General features: G+C 36.5%; 1 long non-coding RNA gene across 1 annotated transcript; it reads left to right on the top strand.

Annotated features, from left to right (window-relative positions):
• The first annotated feature begins 734 nt into the window (after window positions 1-734).
• Window positions 735-19326, top strand: LOC116586101. Its single transcript, XR_004283893.1, has 3 exons — window positions 735-747; window positions 17142-17146; window positions 19241-19326. It is a non-coding gene; the product is annotated as an uncharacterized LOC116586101 (long non-coding RNA).
• Window positions 19327-19911: the final 585 nt, after the last annotated feature.

Raw genomic sequence — 19911 nt, 5'->3', positions numbered from 1 at the left:
TCACTGGGAAATGTTAGTAAAGGCTGTAGTTTTCCCTCTTTCTGGTACATTAAGATCTTCATTTACAAACCATTTTGATTATTAGAAAGATAGAAATAGAGAATGAACACATTAATAAAGACAACCCAAATTGTGCTTTTGAAAAGCGAGTATGAATATTACACAGATCCTAATAAATGATACAACAGTGAGCAGCCTGGAGGAGTTAAAAACAGCCAGCAACATATATAGAACTGGAGTGAAACAGAGAAAAGCAGATTGAGATTTATAACTGAGGCCCACTTATGAAAATTAAAAAAACAAGGACATAAAACAACACACATTTGACCATAGCACAAACAAATATGCATAACAACACATTAGGTAATTTTCTGGAGGAAAGAAAGAAATAGGCATCGAAAAATGGAGACAAGAAAAGGAAATGGGGGGCGCCTGGGTGGCTCAGTGGGTTAAGCCGCTGCCTTCGGCTCAGGTCATGATCTCAGGGTCCTGGGATCGAGTCCCACAATGGGCTCTCTGCTCAGCAGGGAGCCTGCTTCCTCCTCTCAGTCTCTCTCTGCCTGCCTCTCTGCCTACTTGTGATCTCTGTCTGACAAATAAATAAATAAAATCTTAAAAAAAAAAAAAAGAAAAAAAAAGGAAATGGAAGGACTTCCTCTAGAAATAGTAATTATTATGAGATAGGGAAGGGATGTGATTAGCTCAACTCTACACCTGAATTTTAGAAATATATATGTGTGTATATGTGTCCCACTAATGTCCTAAGCAATATAGACAGCTCGGAATTTTTAGCTTCCAGTTTTAATCCCATGCTGTTCTTTATGAAGATATGAGGCCTGTGAACCAACACATCACACTCTCCTTGCCATGGATGTGGAGGACTACCCTTGTTCATGGTATATTTTAAATACACAAAGCCGTTACATTACGACACTACCGAGACATTTGTAGGAGAGAAGACTTTGCCTCTGCTGTACATGTTGCCTTCTCAGATGTGACCCAGGAAAAGCACAACTTTCATGCAGTAACAGAAAAAAGCAAGTGTCTGAGTACCTGTGATTTTCTTGTATTTCTTAGAGTTCTTTTAGTTTGTTACCATTTATTAGAGAAATATCAACAGGGATGCCTGAGTGGCTCAATCAGTTAAGGGTCTGTTTTCAGCTCAGGTCATGATCCCAGGGTCCTGGGATGGAGCCCCACACTGGGCTTCCCACTCCAGGTGGGAGCTGTTTCTCCCTCTCCTGCACCCTCTGCTCGTGCTCTCTCCTTCTCTCTCTCTGTCAAACAAAACAAACAAACAAAAAATCTTAAAAAAAAAAAGTATTAGCAAAACTTGATCGATATTCAGGCAAAAGTAAAATTACCTATTATGATCCATTCATTTCCCAGCCAAGAAACAGAGGTTCACTAGTCAGAATCTATATATTTCACACACTGTTATTTGTAGTAACTGAACAAATATTCTTTTGTTATCTTACATTTAGCCCATGCTCCAAGGTGTGAGTACCCATATTCATCCACAATCTTTAAGTATAGTCTAACATTATGAGTAACTTCCCCAGAGAAGGAGGAAATAGTGACATTATTAAAGTAAGATGTCACAGCAATTGTAAAAATAGAATCCACCTGCAAATTAATGTTTAAAACAATTAATGGATATTTTAAGCACCAGCTTGTTGTCTTTTTTTCCTACCATGATTAACATGAAAGTTTTAATACTTTAGAAGCTTTCAGATTTTAAGTACCAAAACATAATGCATATGAATACACACCCATGGAATCCTCCAGCCTGAAACTTCTTTTCAGAGGAAAGTCTGAGTATTGAAAATGTAGCAGATCTGGTTTTTAAACAATTGAGCTTTTCAAGGGGATGGGTAATCTATCATAATGGAACATTTAGCTTCACTTTAAAAGTATACATTTATGGTTTTCTTTTTATGACATCATTATGATCTTTAGTCCTAGAATTGCTATTCTGTGATCAGAGTGTGAAAATGACACAGAAATAAGTCACAAGAGAGTTCAGTTGCCAGTTAGTTAAGGTTGTAGTTATTGGCCATTAGATTTTTTAATACAATATAAAAAGGAGGTTATTATCTATCATTGTCAAAGAAATGTAGGCTGTACTTCACGTAATTAAAGTAACTTCTAATTACATAAGATTGGATTTGCTTTCTCCACGGTTCATTTCAAAGGAAATGAGTCAAAGAACTCATCCACTCTTTTTTTAAAAAATATCAGTAGACTGGTGCCCTTTTTCTGAACAAGATATATGACATACCTGGGATGCGATGTGGATCAACCTAGTAACATGCCCAAAGTGAAAGAAAGTCCTAGCATTACCTCCTCCTGAATCTGGAAGTTATTTGAGGGGAGATGAAAAGAATTCCAGGCCTTTCTCTTTCTCCTACTGTAACTTGGTATACGCAGATTCTTTTTATTTAAATCACTGATTCATTCCTTTAAATCTTTATTTATAAAAGAACCCTAATTATACAGTCAGTCAAAAAATATTTATTCAGCACTTACAACAGACCAACCATTGTTCTAATCTCTAGAGGTGTTTCTCCAAGTGTGGTGTCCACATCCCCTGCAGCTTAGTTACTAGAAGCCATGCAGATAAGGTGTTGACCATTTCCCACCCCACACCAACTCAGTCCTGTCTTGCAAGGTGGGACCCAGGAATCTAAATTGTTAGAAGTACTTCAAATTACCTTGAAAATTCCAACAAGAAAATTTAGTCCCTGTCAACAGGCCTAATAAAAATTTGGAAATGCAGATAGGAAATAGATCCAAACTTACAGTCAAACAACCTGAGCAATGATTTGTGTCACTTCAGGGATAAACCATTTAACTGACAAAGCTCTCCTCTCTGTCTCATCTTCTTCTGACATGGCAAACCCTGAAACCTCATGGTGAGTTGGTGGTATCATAAAATATTAGCATCTCGCCAGTGAGTAGAACCTTGTTGCCAATCCACACTGGCCATGTTACCATGAGCAAAAGAATATACTTTTGTTGTTTGAAACCAGTGAGATTTGGGGGACTATTTGTTACTGCAGCATAACCAATTTATCCTGACCCATGCACATGATTCACCTTCCATCATTTTTCTTATAGGGAGTGTTTTTATCACACATCCTTTCCTTCAAAAATCATGTTAAAATTTTTCCATGTACTGCTTCTCCCCCAGCTCATGCTCTCTCTTTTTCTGTCTCTAATAAATAAATAAAATATTTTTTAAAAAGTTTTCCATGTGAGAATCTACAGGTAGAACTTGCCGAGCAGAGGTAACTGCAAGAGCAAAGATCCTAAGATCACAATGAACTTCCCTGTTTGTGGCATAGGGAAAAAAAAAAAAAAGGCTAATATAACAAAAGAATATGGGAGCATAGGGGGAAGTGGTAGAGGAGAGAGGTAAGAGGTAGGATGAGAGAATTTGTTAGGGATCAAATTACAGAGACTTTGTGAGCCATGATAAACACTTCAGATTTTATTCTTTGTATGAGGGATGCCGCTGGAAAGTGCTAAGCAAGAAACTATATAATATGAATTACATTTCCAAAAGATCACTCTGACTACCTGGGGAACAGTGCAGAGGAGACCAAATCATCAAACAGAGAGGAAAAAAAAAATGAATTTCTCACCGAATAGCCTTGTGCTTAACTTTCATCTTTGGTCCATTTTATTTCTGTGCTCTGTGTGGTTTAGTCCAATGTAATCTAGGTTTTATTAGAGTATTATTTCTCCCAAATTGACATTTAAAAAATGCTTGTCTCTGTGGTCGAATTCCAACAATAATTCCTGCTTCATTTAACAACATCTGTAAGGCCTTTTTACGTGACAGACACTGTGGTGCGAAGATAATCGGAACAACATAGCAAGACTCTGTGGGGAATCTCTGCAGGGTCCCCAACCCTTACTTCATAAGACCATTTCATCCTCTTTCCAGTGAATCTTCTGTTTGTCTTCAACTACCATCAGTCTTCTTTGTTTACAGACTTGGCTGTAAATTCCTCAACTTTCTTGGTTCCTTGTCCCTCCACTCCCACCCCCCCCATGTTTAACACCATTGACCTGACCTTGACTTCAAAGATGTATCCTATTGGAACTATCATAGAGACTTGGCCCTATAGGACTTGAGCCTTTTTTTTTTTTGGTCACTATCCATGAGGTGTGTGTGGGGGGGCACTGTCAGAGTATGAGAATCATAGGAAACAATGATCCCCATGTTGGACTGAAATCCTCACTGAGTTTTGCTGTGCTGTGACATCAGAGGAGGAAGAATTAATGTGGGATGCTGCGGTTAGTGACCTAAGTGCAACATATCCTTCAGATTCCATAGAACCAACGTCGCCTCCCAGATAGCTTGGACTAGGGAGAGGTACTGCCATTTACAGCCTATGAAACCAGTTTGGAAAGCCATCCCCCTCACTCATTATTTGTAAATATGTATCGGCAGTCCTCACTTTGCACAGTCCCAATATGCACATTTAGTTACCATGGTTTAGTTAAATTACTAACAACCTGGTCCACATTTCTATTACCACAGTATATTAACTGTGAGTAATTGTATAAAGTAAAAATTTTGCTGCTTGTCTTTGCATCCTAAATCACTACATGAATAACAGAGGCCTATCCTCATCAGTGGCCAATCATGTCATCTCTTTCAAAGTTGGTCAGTGATGAGTCACGGCCCATGAGACTCAACCACATACAGGCAGCAAAGCAGGTAGTTTTGCCTCTTTGTTTCCCAGTGGTAAATCCCCATGAAATTCTACAAAAATGGATAATAAGAGAAGGAATTGGTTAATGAAGATGAAAGTACAGCAAAGAAATGAAAAGTGATAATGCTGAAAATGAGATTGAAGTATAACCTTCATGGAGTTATAGGAGAAAAGGCTGACAGTGGTAATCTTGCTCCTACTACTGTGGGACACACTCTAGATGTGCAGGTACAGGGGTTTGGGAAGGCCAGCTTGTGGACATAAATGAGGAAAATGGTTGTGACAAAGAGAAGGCAAGAGTCCCGGAGGAAATGCCTGATTTGGGCAAAAGATGTCAAGTCAAAGGCATTCTCAGAGATACTACATGACATTGAAAAAGCCAAGGATTAAATGTCTGAAGCTGATCAAAATTTGCCAAGGCACAGAAGAGATGCATTGAGTACATCATAAGTTATTTATGTGAATATGGCAATTAATGTTCAAACAACTTTTGAGAAGTTTTTTACACAGAAATAAAAACACTGAATTCTCAATATTTGTACTATTTTACATTATGATGTACTAAATAGGCATTAGTTTTGCTATTCATTTTCATTTCACTGTACCACACTTTTATCACTGAAAGAGAATTTTCAACATTTGACAGAAATTTTTAAAGGTCATCGAACAATCTTATATTTTCTCATTCACTGTATTACTTTGCACGGTTTCAGTCTGAATGGCTGTTTTCACAGTCCTGTACTCCTATGCAAAGTGAGAATTGCCTGTACAGAGAAACTCAGCATGCATCCATATTATATACTCTCTCTATTCTGTGGAGCTTGTAGCTCCTGTTTTTTTATGCATTTTGTCTTGGAAACTTCTTTATATTCCCTTATGTTGTTCTCTAATGCTGGTAAGTGATTTCAAATACAATCATTTTATGAGATAACCTTGATAGAATAGAAAGTTTCCTATGCGACTCACTCAATTCCTTCCAAAATTGTCTCTTTTAGCTAAAAACTTTTAATACTCATTGTTTAACAATAGCAGTAAAATTGAAAAGTAACTCTCAAAATGTAGGAGATTAAGGAAGTACCATATCATTTTTGTGGTGGATTATCTACATCTATTTAAAAGAATCATGAAGAATAACATTAAAATTATGTGAAAGAGTTTTAGGACTACCTTACATAGTGGGAAAAGTGGGTGACAAAATACTTTCCAGTGTGATTCCATTTTTTGTAAAATACACGTATATGTGTGCATGTATATATGTGCACATATGCGTGTATGTATGCACATAAATAATCATAATGAAGAATGTAATCAAAATGTCAAGGGTAGTTATCCTTGAGTGGAAGGATTATGAAAAATTTTTTTCCTATTCTCTGTGTTTTCTGATTTGTCCACAATGGGAACATAACATTTTGTAGTAGACTGTCAAAACACTTCTGCTCTTACCTCTACATTTTTTTTCTTTTTTTTTTTTTTAAGATTTTATTTATTATCCGTTTAAGAGAGAGAGAGAGAGTGAGAGAGAGCACACAAGCTGGTGGAGACAGAGGGAGAAGCAGGCCTGAGCTGAAGGCAGAGGCTTAACCAACTAAGCCACCCAGATGCCCCACTTCTACATTGTCTTTATAGCTTAGTAATAAAAACAAGCAGTGAAGCAGACATTAAATTGTGTTTTTTAACTCTCTCAACCTTTCTCACTTGCTGCCTTCCTATCACAGACTCAGAACATTCCCTAATGAGTCAGGCAGCCATGATGGTGCTGACTCTGTAAAAATATATATATTTAGAAAGATCAACTTTTCCAGGATTGGAGGTGAAGCATACCAGAGTTTAAAAACACTCCAGAAGTCTCAAGATTCAAAATCTCAAATTTCCTTGCCTCTAACTTTTAATGTGCCCAGTGCCAGCATTGCCACACCCAGGCATCGCTGATGGATTGAAGAAACCATCTGTGCAGTGTCTATGGCATTGCCTGTGTCTGGTTAACTGAAAATAGTTGACAAAATCCACATGGTTAAATAAATCAGGAGAATGGCAACTAAGGCACAGATGTTTGCAATCTTCCCGCACGGTCCTATAAACATAATCTGCTAGGAAAACAGTGTCTGCTGGACTGCTTCTCACATTCACACACTCAAATAGTTTTTGTAAACTATTTATTGAGCATTTACTACGCACCCAGTCCAACGCTTACTGCTTACATTCATTTTCTCCTTTAATCCTCACAAGAACTCTGTAAACAGAATACTATTGGGCACCTGGGTAGCTCAGTTGGTTGGGCAACTGCCTTTGGCTCAGGTCATGATCCTGGAGTCCCTGTATCAAGTCCCACACAGGGCTCCCCACTCAGCGGGGAGTCTGCTTCTCCCACTGACCTCTCCTCTCTCATGCTCTCTCTCTCTCTCTCAAATAAATAAATAGATTCTTTGAGGAAAGGAAGAAAGGAAAAAAAAACCCAGAATACTATTATTTTCATTGTATAGATTTATAGGAAATTACAGCTCGGAATGTTGGGTAACTCATCCAGGGTCAGACAACAAACACCTGATACTAGCCACTGAGTGAACAAGAATACAGGGTTTTCTTTCAGTTCTTTATTTAGAACAATATTTGGTTTAAAAAAAAAAAAAACCTTTCATCCTCAAACAACCAACAAAACATGACATGCAGACTAGTTGTAAAAGAAACAAGTGACTATGTGTAAAAAATATATTCTAGAAACCCCCCTCCACATATAAGTATCTCATTAACTTCGTGTATAATTGCCAATTGCTCATAAGAAGGAAACAGATTTTATTTGAAGCATAAAAAATGAAGCACTGTTTTTAAAAGCAGTTTTGGATAAAATTTAACAAAAATGTAATGAAAAACACTAAGGGGAAATTAAAAATAACTTCTTAGTATTACTAAATAAAGAGAATTGTTGTGATGAGCCAAAAGTCTATTTCAATGAGCAATCCTATGACAACAACAAAATTAACCCAAAAATGTTCCTTGTAGACATGTCAGTGTATCTCCCACCTCAGGAAACAGAAAAAATTCTATCATGTTGAAGATTCTTACAGAAAATATTGCTCCTACACTTCAGGAACTGCCATTCTTGCCCGATGAGTGGTTCTCACTGCAGAAACTCAAAGCCTTTTTCATTCCACCTTGGCCTTCCATCTCTGACCTTCCAAGTCTTCCTGAAATCAAATTGCCAAATCCTGTTTTCTCCTTGCAGAGCACCTCCTAATCCTCCTAATGTAATTTAGGCTGACAGGACTGAACTACAATGTTCAATAGCATATCTGCAGATGAAAAGAAGGGTGGCCCGAGGGGTACTCCGAACAAGCTTCCAATTGGACAAACTAGACTAGAGAAGGCCTGTGCCTGTCCCCATCCCTGGGTGCGGGCACTCCAACTGCTACCCATTTGTAGCTATTACTTGTTCTTGGTCTCCAGAGCTGGGAACTCAGGCTTCTAACTACATGGAGACAGATTATTTTTATTAAGACTAATATCCTTATTTACAGAGTACTTATTATGTGCCAGTCACCTTGCCAAGTGATGTTATATGTCTTTATAGGACTTATCTAATTAAATTATATATCTTTCTGCTTTCTGCATTTGGGGAGATTAGCAGGTTTATTCAGTGGCCAAAATAGGGAGTAAGAACAAAAACAGTACTTTGTTTTCATCTTTTCCTAATCTTTTACTAGTAAACTTTTATTGAACACCTATTATGTGTTAGGAATTGCACTGAGTGTAGATCTCACCTTTATGGAATAAAAATTTCTTGGAAGCAGAAAAATGCAAAAAAAACTACAATGTAAATATGTTAAGAAATATATATAATTCATATTCTACAAAATCCACCTTTTAAAAATGTACAACTCAGTGATTTTTAAAAAGTTTATTTATAATGTGCAACCATCTAATTCTAGAACATTTTCATCAATCCCCCCAAAGAACCTTTTTACCTATTACCAGTCACTTCCCATCCTCCTGCCCTTGGAAGCCACTCATCTACTTTCTGCCTCTATGGATTTGCCTTTTATGGACATTTCAAATAAACAGAATTATATTTAAAAAAGAGAGAGAGAGAGAGAGAGAGAAATATATAGAAAGCAATCATATTTAAAAAGTGGAGGTTGCCTAAGTAAATTAGTTAAAAGGTTCTTCTGCCTTCTCTAACCTGCTTCATTAGTAAAGTTCTGTAAGGGGGTGGCCTACATAAGATTTTTTTATCACCTTAAGTCAGTCTCCTTGCTACAGAACCATCTAGAAAGATTTTAATCACAAATAGATACTAATGACTCTCACATTCAGAACAGTATTTAACACTTTGCTCCTAGATTCTTTCTTTCTCCAAGGTTAGCTGCCACTGACACAAATAATTTATGTTTTCAAGATTATTTATGAATATGTATAAATGATCCCATACATAGGAAACAACAAGGAGAAAATTGTATATGAGTTATGAATCCACATAGAAACAAATAGAAAAATCCAGGAGATAAATACCTATATGCAAAGACAAATAATGGAAAATGTGATACAGCATTAGAATAATTAAAAACTTTGTTTTTCTCCTTATATCATTCATTCTATATTGTGCACATCTATAAGTATAACTGTTTAGGAGTTTTACAATCAGAAAAAGTAAAAATTTTGTACAAATTAAAACCAAAAGAAGAATGAATAAAAGTCTGCTTGGTATAATATATTATTGTTTTATTGAGTTTACCAATGAACCAGTTTATGATTTTAAGTAGTATGGTTATATTATTTTCAAATAATTTTTTTAATCCTGAAAGGAAACAAAAACAAACAGGTTTTGTTTAGGTAGAAGTTCCCAACTCTAAATGGATCCTATTCACTATCTTGTCACCAGACTTGAGTTCACACAAAATGACCTCTTACTACCTACCTATTAGAGAGAAAAAGAGAAGAAAGGTGACTGGCTGCTCAGACTGATAGTTTCACACACTCCTCTTTTAGAGACGAGAATTTCCTTCAAGATTCAACTTCCTTCAAGAGAAATTCAGCATCCAGACACATAAGTGCACACACACACACACAAACACATCTAAGCCCCCCTAAGAATTTATACATTTTAAAAAATTGCTTGAAAATATAAAAAGCGCAGAGCTGGTGATGAAAACAGGAAGTAGAAATGGGCACGTAAAATCTGTTTGGAGTGCTGGAAATAGTTTGGAACTTGACTGTTGTGATGGTTGCTTGCATAATTCTGTAAACCTAGTGATAATCATTGTACTGTACTCTTAAAATAAGTGAAATTTATACCTCCATGAAACTTACAAAATAAAAAACATAATTTCATTGGATATAGGAAAAAATTACTATAGCAGAATAAGATGTTTGAGGAATCCTAAAAGAAATTAAGGAATCAAGTTCGTAGTGAAAGCCATATTAGGGAGGCCCCGCTATATGTTAGCCCAGCTATATATTAGGGAGGCCCCGCTATATGTAGTGAAAGCCACATTAGAGAGTCCCAGCAAAATGAAAATCTAGCACCATTATTTAAAAATCATTAAGAATTTCAAGATGGCAATATTAAACCAAGTACAGGGCCCTTCTGAGTGCCAGGTAACATGCCCTGAGACCAGCTGTGAGGACTGGAGAAAGCATAGGCTGAAACATGGAAAGGGGAATTCTCTGAAATTTTAAGGGTGCTCCAAATGAAGAGTAAATGGATCCAAAGAGTGGCTAGGGCTTGGTGGTGATTACCAGGAGAAATGGGGAAGACACATGTAGCAACATGGTGGGTCAGCACCTACTTCCACTTCTGCTTATGCTGAACAATAGCTGAGAAGTAAGAGTAGCATATACTGCTGGACTAAAGCATTCCTAATGCAGGAAATTGGGGTTGCAGAGGCATTTACCAAGAGCAGGAGGAACTCACAAACTGAAAAGACACACCGCCTTCACTTCCTACCCCAGAGGCACAAACTAACCCTCTTTTAGGATAACGGGAAAGGAAGATGCCCTAAGGAGAACCTTCATTCACAAATGGGAAATCAGGAAATTTAAATGCCCGTGTGAAATGAACAAGCAATAATCATAACGTTTGCAAAACCCAAATACAGTGAAAGGAAGAAACTGCAAACAGAACAATGAATCCACGAAAATATAGAAACCATTTAAAAATTAGCATAATTAACATTTGCAAATAAATGTAAGGGATGATCTTATCTAAAAATATAAACAAAAGAATGTTTATGGAATAAAAACATTCAGAGATCTTAATTTTTTAAAACACAGACAATGGCTTACCTGTTCAGTCCATTAAAAAAATGTTTAGATAAGGTGATTCTAGTTTAAATGTATTTTAGCTCATCAATCTTACCTTTTATGGCTAGTGATTTTTGCAACTGTGTTTAAGAAATCTTTCATTGTTCTAAAGTGAAAAAGATACTTTTGTATCTAGCAAATGCCATCTTTCTTAGTCTTCTACATGTATAATTACAGTCCACCAGGAATTGCTTTGTGTGCTTTGTAGGGTGAGAGGAGAGAGCTTGTCAAGTTGCCGCCCCCTCCCCACTACACACAGATATTGAACATATCCAGCACCATTCATTCAAAGAACTGTTCTTTCCTCACTGCTCTGCAATGCTGACTATGTCACATAGTATCCATATGTGACTCTCTCTCTCTCTGGGTTTTCTGTTTATTTACCCTGGGTTTTCATTTATACTTTGTACAATGTCAATGTCGTAATTGTTCTAACTTCATATTAAGGCTTGATGTTCAGGAGTTTGTATCTCTCAACTTTGTGCTTCTTGAAGATTGTCTCAACTATTTTGGGCCCTCTGATTCACCATGTAAATTCTAGAAACAGCTTTTTCATTTCCACCGGACCAAAAAAAAAAATGCTGAGATTTTGAGTGGAAATGAAATGAGTCTATAGATTCATTTTGGGAAATTGATACCTTTAGAATATTGACTCTTTTCATCAGTGAACATCCCCCCATTAATGTAAGTCTATGATTGTCTCCATAATGCTTTCTAGTTTTCTTTCTTGAGGATTTGTCTGAGTACTTGATACTTTCTGATGCTATTTATAAAAGGCATTTAAATGATTTTTAATTTTTAAAATATTGTAGTCCTTGTTGGTTAGAAATAAAACTGTTTTTATTATATTAACCGTATCTATAGACTCAGGATTTTCTACATGAAGAAACGTATCATTCACTAATAATGACAATTTTATTTATTATTTTCCAATCATAATTCCTTTTTAAAACCTTATATTTCTAGCTATGGCTAGAAAAATAGTATAAAGTTGAATACAAGTGGTGACTGCAAGAATTCTTATCTCGTTTCTAATCCCGAAAGTTTTATAGGGTATAGCTAAGTTGACTTCAGTAAACTATACAATATAGTAAACTATACAATATAGACTTTCCAAAGTCATTTTATGATTCTGTATTTCCAATGGCAGGGCAATAGTTCTAGTGGGAATACTAAGAATCTATGTGAATCTAGACTTCTTGTATTTTATTTTATTTTATTTTATTTTATATTTGATAGAGAGAGACAGGAGATAGGGAACACAAGCAGAGGGAGTGGGAGAGGGAGAAGCAGGCCTCCCGCTGAGCAGGGAGCCCAATGCAGGGCTCTATCCCAGGACCCAGGGATCACGACCTGAGCCAAAGCAGACGCTCAATTACTGAGCCAGCCAGGCACCCCTGAATCTAGACTTCTAATAGTCTGTTTTAATATTTCTCCATTTTCCCTTCCATTTCAAAATTCAACCATTGGAAGAAAAAAATAAAGCCATTACAGAGATTTTCTTCTGAGCCTGAAGTAAAAATGAAGAGGTTTGAGGACAGGGGTGGGGTTGGACGGAAAGCAAGGCCCAGAGGGTATATTTGGTTTACTCCATATTCTCCAATATTGTTACATTCTTCATATCACTAGTATATTCTATGGTGTTGTTTTTTTAATTACTAGGGAATAAATGAATAAAAAATAGGATAAAATAAAAATAGTATTCCAAATGAATGAACTTAAAAACATTAAAATTACTTAAGTGTACATGAACAAAAACGTATTTTTACTTCACAGAGTCTTGGCTAATGACACAGAAAAAGACTAAGTGCGAGTATGTACTCCACAAATCTGGATATAATTGCATCTTTCCACCGCCCTCATAGTCTGAGGCTTTCCTTCACACCCAAGAGAGGCTTGTGGCAAAATAAAATATCAAGAAGACACATCTTCACAACTTACACTTCATTTGAAGTTTTTTATTTTAGCTTTTCTACAGATTATTTGGATATTTAAATATGGGTTTTATAACATTAAATAATTATCTGGATCTCACTGTTTCTTTTTAAACAAACTGACTTTCTTCCCAATATAATTTCATAGTGAATTTCCATGGATGGAAAGCACACTCATATTTCTTTTCCTACATAATGAGACTCTGGAAACCAGAAAGTATATAATCTTCAAAATTGCACTTAAACACTTATATTCAGATCTCCTTGCTATTTTAACCTGCTTGAAGCTCTCTTCCACAGCACAAAGATTTTATTGGAAACTATTGGAGAGCTTATCAGCTGGCATGCTGTTAATTCCGTCGTGTGAATATTGCTTTCATTGGTGCAACAAAAAGAAAATTACATGATATTCCCCTTTTTAAGTACAATTCCTATTACAAGTTTTCTGTACTACTCTCTTTCGTGGCAAAAATTTTCCTTTAAAGGATGCCAAATTCTTATGAGAATTTAAATGCGATAGTGATGAAAGTAATGTTTGAGGGGGTTTGTGGCCTCCTCATTTTAACAGACTGTCTAGAAGACTAGCCTTTTGATACAGGAGGACCCCTGAGCATGTCCTTTTAGTGGGATCCTTTCCCTAAGCCATCCCTTTTTATAAGGGATGTGGTATTGACCTGTTGTTCTATTTATAAATCTCTCCATAATGTATAAAAACAGAGCATGTCATTTCAGGCACATAGTGAAGAGAGAATGCAGCTGTGCTACAGAAGACCAGGTTTTATTCTTGCTTAGTTTCTACTCAAAAACTAGATGATTCTTTTTTTAAATTATTTTTATTAACATATGATGTATTATTTGCCCCAGGGGTACAGATCTGTGAATCATCAGGCTTACAATTTCACAGCACTCACCATAGCACATACCCTCTCCAATGTCCATAACCCAACCACCCTATGCCAACCCCCACCACCCCTGCAACCCTCAGTTTGTTTTGTGAGATTAAGAGATTCTTATGGTTTGTCTTCCTCCTGATCCCATCTTGTTTCAATTTTTTTCCTTCCTTACTCCCCACAACCACCACCTACCTCTCAAATTCCTCATACCAGAGATATTATATAACTGTCTTTCTCTGATTGACTTACTTCACTCAGCATAATACCCTCTAGTTCCACATCACTGCAAATGGCAAGGTTTCATTTCTTTTGATAGCTGCATAGAATCCGATTGCATATATATACTACATCTTATCTTTCCATTCATCTGTTGATGGGCACCTAGGCTCTTTCCACAGTTTAGCTATTGTGGACATTGCTACTATAAACATTCTGGTACATGTGCCCCTTCGGATCACTACATTTGTTTAGGGTAAATACCCAGTAGTGTGATTGCTGGGTCACAGGGTAGCTCTATTTTCAACTTTTTGAGGAACCTCCGTGCTGTTTTCCAGAGTGCCAGAGTGGCTACACCAACTTGCATTCCCACTAACAGTCTAGGAGGGTTTTCCTTTCTCTGCATCCTTGCCAACATCTGTCATTTCCTGACTCATTAATTTTAGCCATTCTGACTAGCATGAGGTGGTATCTCATTGTGGTTCTGATTTGTATTTCCCTGATGCCGAGTGATGGTGAATACCTTTTCATGTGTCTGTTGGCCATTTGGATGTCGTCTTTGCAGAAATGTCTGGTCATGTCTTCTTCCCATTTCTTGATTGGATTCTTTGTTCTTGGGGTGTTGAGTTTGAGAAGTCCTTTCTAGATTTTGGATACTAGCCCTTTATCTGATATGTCATTTGTGAATCTTTTCTCCCATTCTGTCAGTTGACTTTTGGTTTTGCTGACTGATTCCTTTGCTGTGTAAAAGCTCTTGATCTTGATGAAGCCCCAATAGTTCATTTTTGCCCTTGCCTCCCTTGTTTTTGGCTATGTTTCTAGGAAGAAGTTGCATTGGCTGAGGTTGAAGAGGTTATTGCCTGTGTTTTCCTCAAAGATTTTGATGGATTCCTATTTCACATGGTGATCTTTCATCCATTTGGAGTCTATTTTTGTGTGTGGTGTAAGAAAATGATTGGCTTTGATTATTCTGCATGTGGCTGTCCAATTTTCCCAACACCATTTATTGAAGAGACTATCTTTTTTCCATTGGACATTCTTTCCTGCTTTGTCGAAAATTAGCTGTCTATAGAGTTGAGGGTCCATTTCTGGGCTCTTTGTTCTGTTCCATTGATCTATGTGTCTGTTCTTGATAATAGTATCATAGTTTTTGTTTGATTACAGCCTTGTAATAGAGCTTGAAGTCTAGAATTGTGATGCCGCCACCTTTGGTTTTCTTTTTCAATATTCCTCTGGCTATTCGGGTGTCTTTTCTGGTTCCATATAAATTTTAGGATTATTTGGTTCCATTTCATTGAAAAACATTGATGGTATTTTGACAGGGATTGCATTAAATGTGTAGATTGCTTTAGGTAGAATAGACATGTTCACAATATTTTTCTTCCAATCCATGAGCATGGAATGTTTTTCCATTTCTTTGTGTCTTCCTCAGTTTCTCTCCTGAGTACTTTATAGTTTTCTGAGTACAAATTCTTTGCCTCTTTGGTTAGGTTTATACCTAGGTATCTTTCTGTCTTCTTGGTGGTGTATAGAAATGCATCTGATTTCTGTGCATTGATTTTCTATCCTGACACTTTACTAAATTCCTATATGAGTTCTAGCTGCTTTGGAGTACAGTCTTTTGGATTTTCCACATAAAGTATCATACCATCTGCAAAGAGTGAGAGTTTGACTTCTTCTTTGCTGATTTAGATGCCCTTTATTTCTTTTTGTTGTCTGATTGCTGAGGCTAGGACCTCTAATACTATGTTGATTAATAGCAGTGGTGATGATGGATATTCCTGCCATGTCCCTGAACTTAGGGGAAAAGCTCTCAGTTTTCCCTCATTGAGATGATGTTCACTGGGTTTTTCATAGATGGCTTTGATGGTATTGAGGTATGTTCCCTGTATGCCTACACTGTGAAGAGTTTTTATCAAGAAAGGATGCTATACTTTGTCAAATGCTTTTTCAGTATCTGTTGAGAGTATACTTGATTCTTGTTCTTTCTTTTATTAATGCATTGTATCACATTAATTAGTTTGTGGTTATTGAACCAACCTCGCAGCCCAGGAATAAGTCCCACTTGGTTGTGGTGGATAATCTTTGAATGTACTGTTGGATCCTTTTGGCTAATATTTTGGTGAGAATTTTTGCATCCATGTTCATCAATGATATTGTTCTGTAATTCTCCTTTTTGATAGGGTCTTTGTCTGGTTTTGGGATCAAGGTAATGCTGGCCTCATAAAATGAGTTTGGAAGTTCTTCCATTTCTATTTTTTGGAACAGTTTCTGGAGAATAGGTATTAATTCTTCTTTAAATGTTTGGTAGAATTCTACTGGGAAACTTTCTGGCCCTGGGCTCTTGTTTGTTGGGAGATTTTTGATGACTGCTTCAATCTCCTTACTGGTTATGGGTCTGTTCAGGTTTTCTATTTATTCTTGGTTCAGTTCTGGTAGTTTATATATCTCTAGGAATGCATCCATTTCTTCCAGATTGTGAAATTTGCTGGTGTATAGTTGCTCATAATATGTTCTTATAATTGTTTGTATTTCTTTGGTGTTGGTTGTGATCACTCCTCTTTTTTTCATGATTTTATTAATTCAGGTCCTTTCTCTTTTCTTTTTGATAAGTCTGACAAGGGGTTTATCAATCTTATTAATTCTTTCAAAGAACTAGCTCCTAGTTTCATAGATTTGTTCTACTGTTTCTTTGTTTCTGTTTCATTGATTTTTGCAATGATCTTTATGATTTCTCTTCTCCTGCTGGGTTTAGGCTTTCTTTGCTGTTTTTTCTCCAGCTGCTTTAGGTGTAGGATTAGATTGTGTACTTGAGAACTTTCTTGTTTCTTGAGAAAGGCTTGTGTTGCTATATACTTTCCTCTTAGGACCACCTTTGCTGTGTCCCAAATATTTTGAACAGTTGTATTTCTATTTTCATGTTTCCATGAATTTTTTAAATTCTTCTTTAATTTATTGGTTGACCCATTCATTTTTTAGTAGGATGCTCTTTAGCCTCCATGTATTTGAGTTCTTTCCAACTTTCCTCTTGTGATTGAGTTCTAGCTTCAGAACCTTGTATTCTGAAAATATGCAAGGAATGGTTCCAATCCTTTGGTACTATTTGAGACCTGATTTGTGACCAGGATGTGATCTATTCTGGAGAATGTTCCATGTGCACTAGAGAAACATGTGTATTCTGTTGCTTTGGAATGGGATGTTCTGAATATATCTGTGATGTCTATCTGGTCCAGTGTGCCATTTAAAGCCTTTATTTCCTTGTCTATCTTTTGCTTAGATATCTGTCCATTTCAGTGAGGGGGTTGTTAAAGTCCCCTACTATTATTGCATTATTGTCAATGTTCTCTCTTTGATTTTGTTATTTATTGCTTTATATAATTGGCTGCTCCCATGTTAGGGACATAGATATTTAAAATTGTTAGATCTTGTTGGCCAGACCCTTTAAGTATGATATAGTTTCCTTCTTCATCTCTTATTATAGTCTTTTGGCTTAAAATCTGATGTAAGGATTGCCACTCCAGCTTTCTTGTGATGTCCATTAGCATGGTATAAATTGTTTTCCACCCCCTCACTTCAAATATTTGAAGTGTGTCTTTGGGTCTAAAATGAGCTTTTTCCAGACAGCGTATTGGTGGGTCTTGTTTTTTTATCCATTCTGATAGCCTCTGTCTTTTGATTGGGGCATTTAGCCCATTTCCATTCAGGGTAACTATTGAAAGATATGCTCTTAGTGCCATTGTATTGCCTGTAAGGTGAGTGTTACTGTATATTGCTGTTCCTTTCTGGTCTGTTAATTTTAGGGCCTCTTTTGGCTTAGAGGACCCCTTTCAATATTTCCTGTAGTGCCGGTTTGGTGTTTGAAAATTCTTCTAATTTTTGTTTGTCCTGGAAGCTTTTTATCTGTCCTTCTATTTTTTAAGGGTTTTTATTTATTTATTTGACAGACAGAGATCACAAGTAGGCAGAGAGGCAGGCAGAGACAGAGAGAGGAGGAAGCAGGCTCCCCACTGAGCAGAGAGCCCGATGCGGGGCTCGATCCCAGGACCCTGTGATCATGATCTGAGCCAAAGGCAGAGGCTTTAACCCACTGAGCCACCCAGGCACCCTTGTCCTTCTATTTTTAATGACAGTCTAGCTGGATGTAGTATTCTTGGCTGCATATTTTTCTCATTTAGTGCTCTGAATATATGGTGCCAGTCCTTTCTGGCCTGCCAGGTCTCTGTGGATAAGTCTACTGTCAATCTAATATTTCTACCATTGTATGTTACAGACCTCTGGTCCCTAGCTGCTTTCAGGATTTTCTCTTTGTTACTAAGACTTGTAAGTTTTACTATTAGATGATGGGCTGTGGACACATTTTTACTGATTTTTGAAGGGGATTGTCAGTGCCTCCTGGATTTTGATGCTTATTCCCTTTGCCATGTTAATGAAATTCTCTGCTATAATTTGCTCCAATATACCTTCTGTCCCTCTCTCTCTTTCTTCTTTTTCTGGGATCCCAGTTATTCTAATATTCTTTGTTTTATGGTATCACTTATCGCTCAAATTCTCCCCTCATGGTCCAGTAGATGTTTGTCTTTCTTTTGCTTAGCTCTTTATTCTCTGTCATTTGGTCTTCTATATCACTAATTCTCTCTTCTACCTCATTTATCCTAGCAGTAAGAGCCTCCACTTTTGATTGCACCTCATTAATAGCTTTTTTTTTTTATTTCAACTTGGTTGGATTTTAGTTCTTTTATTTCTCCAGAAGGGGATTTTACTTCTCCAAAAAGTGATTCTCTAGTATCTTCCATGCTTTTTCAAGCCCAGCTAGCACCATAATAATCATCATTCTGAACTCTAGTTCTGACATATTACCAATGTCTGTACTGGTTAGGTCCCTAGCTGTTGGTACTGCCTCTTGTTTGTTTGTTTTTGTTTGTTTGTTTTTGTTGGGTTTTTTATTGTTTTGTTTTGTTTTTGGTAGTGAGTTTTTCCACCTTGTCATTTTATCCAGATAAGAACGTATGAGTGAGAAAGTAAAATACTAAAAGGTGGCAAAGATCCCAGAAAAATAACCACTGACCAAATCAGAAGAGACCCAAAACTGGGGGTAGAAGAGAGGGGGAAAAAATTAAAAAATTAAAAACAAAAACAAAACAAAACAAAACAAACAAACAAACAAAATATATATTAGACTGGTGAATAAAACAGAGTCATCCACTTGACTTTGGGTGTATTCTGGGCTCTTAGAAGAAACAACCTTCCATAATTTTAAAGAAAGAAAATTTATATATATACACAAAAATAAGGGTAAACACAATAAAGGGATGGAATTTGACTGTAAATATGACAATTAATAATTCTAAAAAAGGAATTGATAAGATATGTTTGTTGGGGGGAAAAAAGGAGATAATGTGATCAGGCTGGAGCTAGATTTAGGTTATATATTGATTAGAAGAAATTATATCCCAAAATTTTAAAGGAAACAAACCTATATGTATATAAAAAAATAAGGTTAAATAAAATGAAGGGATAAAATAGGACTATAACCATGAAAAATTTTAAAGATTTTTTTAAAAAGTTATTGATAAAATAAAATAGTTAAAAAAAAATTAAAGGAGGAAAGAGGAAAAGTTAAAAATAGAATAAGAAAAAATAAATTTAAAAAAATTTAACTTTGCAAGACTAAGGGATCATGGGGAAAAAAGTTATGAATTCTATGTGTTGTTTTCCTCTAGCTCTGGAGTTCCACAGTTCTCGTTGATCGGTGAGCTTTGTCTTGGCTAGACGTTCTTGCTGATCTTCTGGGGAGGGGGCTGTTGCAGTGATTCTCAAATGTCTTTGCCCCAGGCGGAATTGCACCAC

Source organism: Mustela erminea, chromosome 3 (genome assembly GCF_009829155.1).
Source record: "Mustela erminea isolate mMusErm1 chromosome 3, mMusErm1.Pri, whole genome shotgun sequence".
Lineage (NCBI taxonomy): Eukaryota > Metazoa > Chordata > Mammalia > Carnivora > Mustelidae > Mustela > Mustela erminea.
Note: the sequence above shows the minus strand (reverse complement) of the source record. Positions and strands in the feature narration are given on the sequence as shown.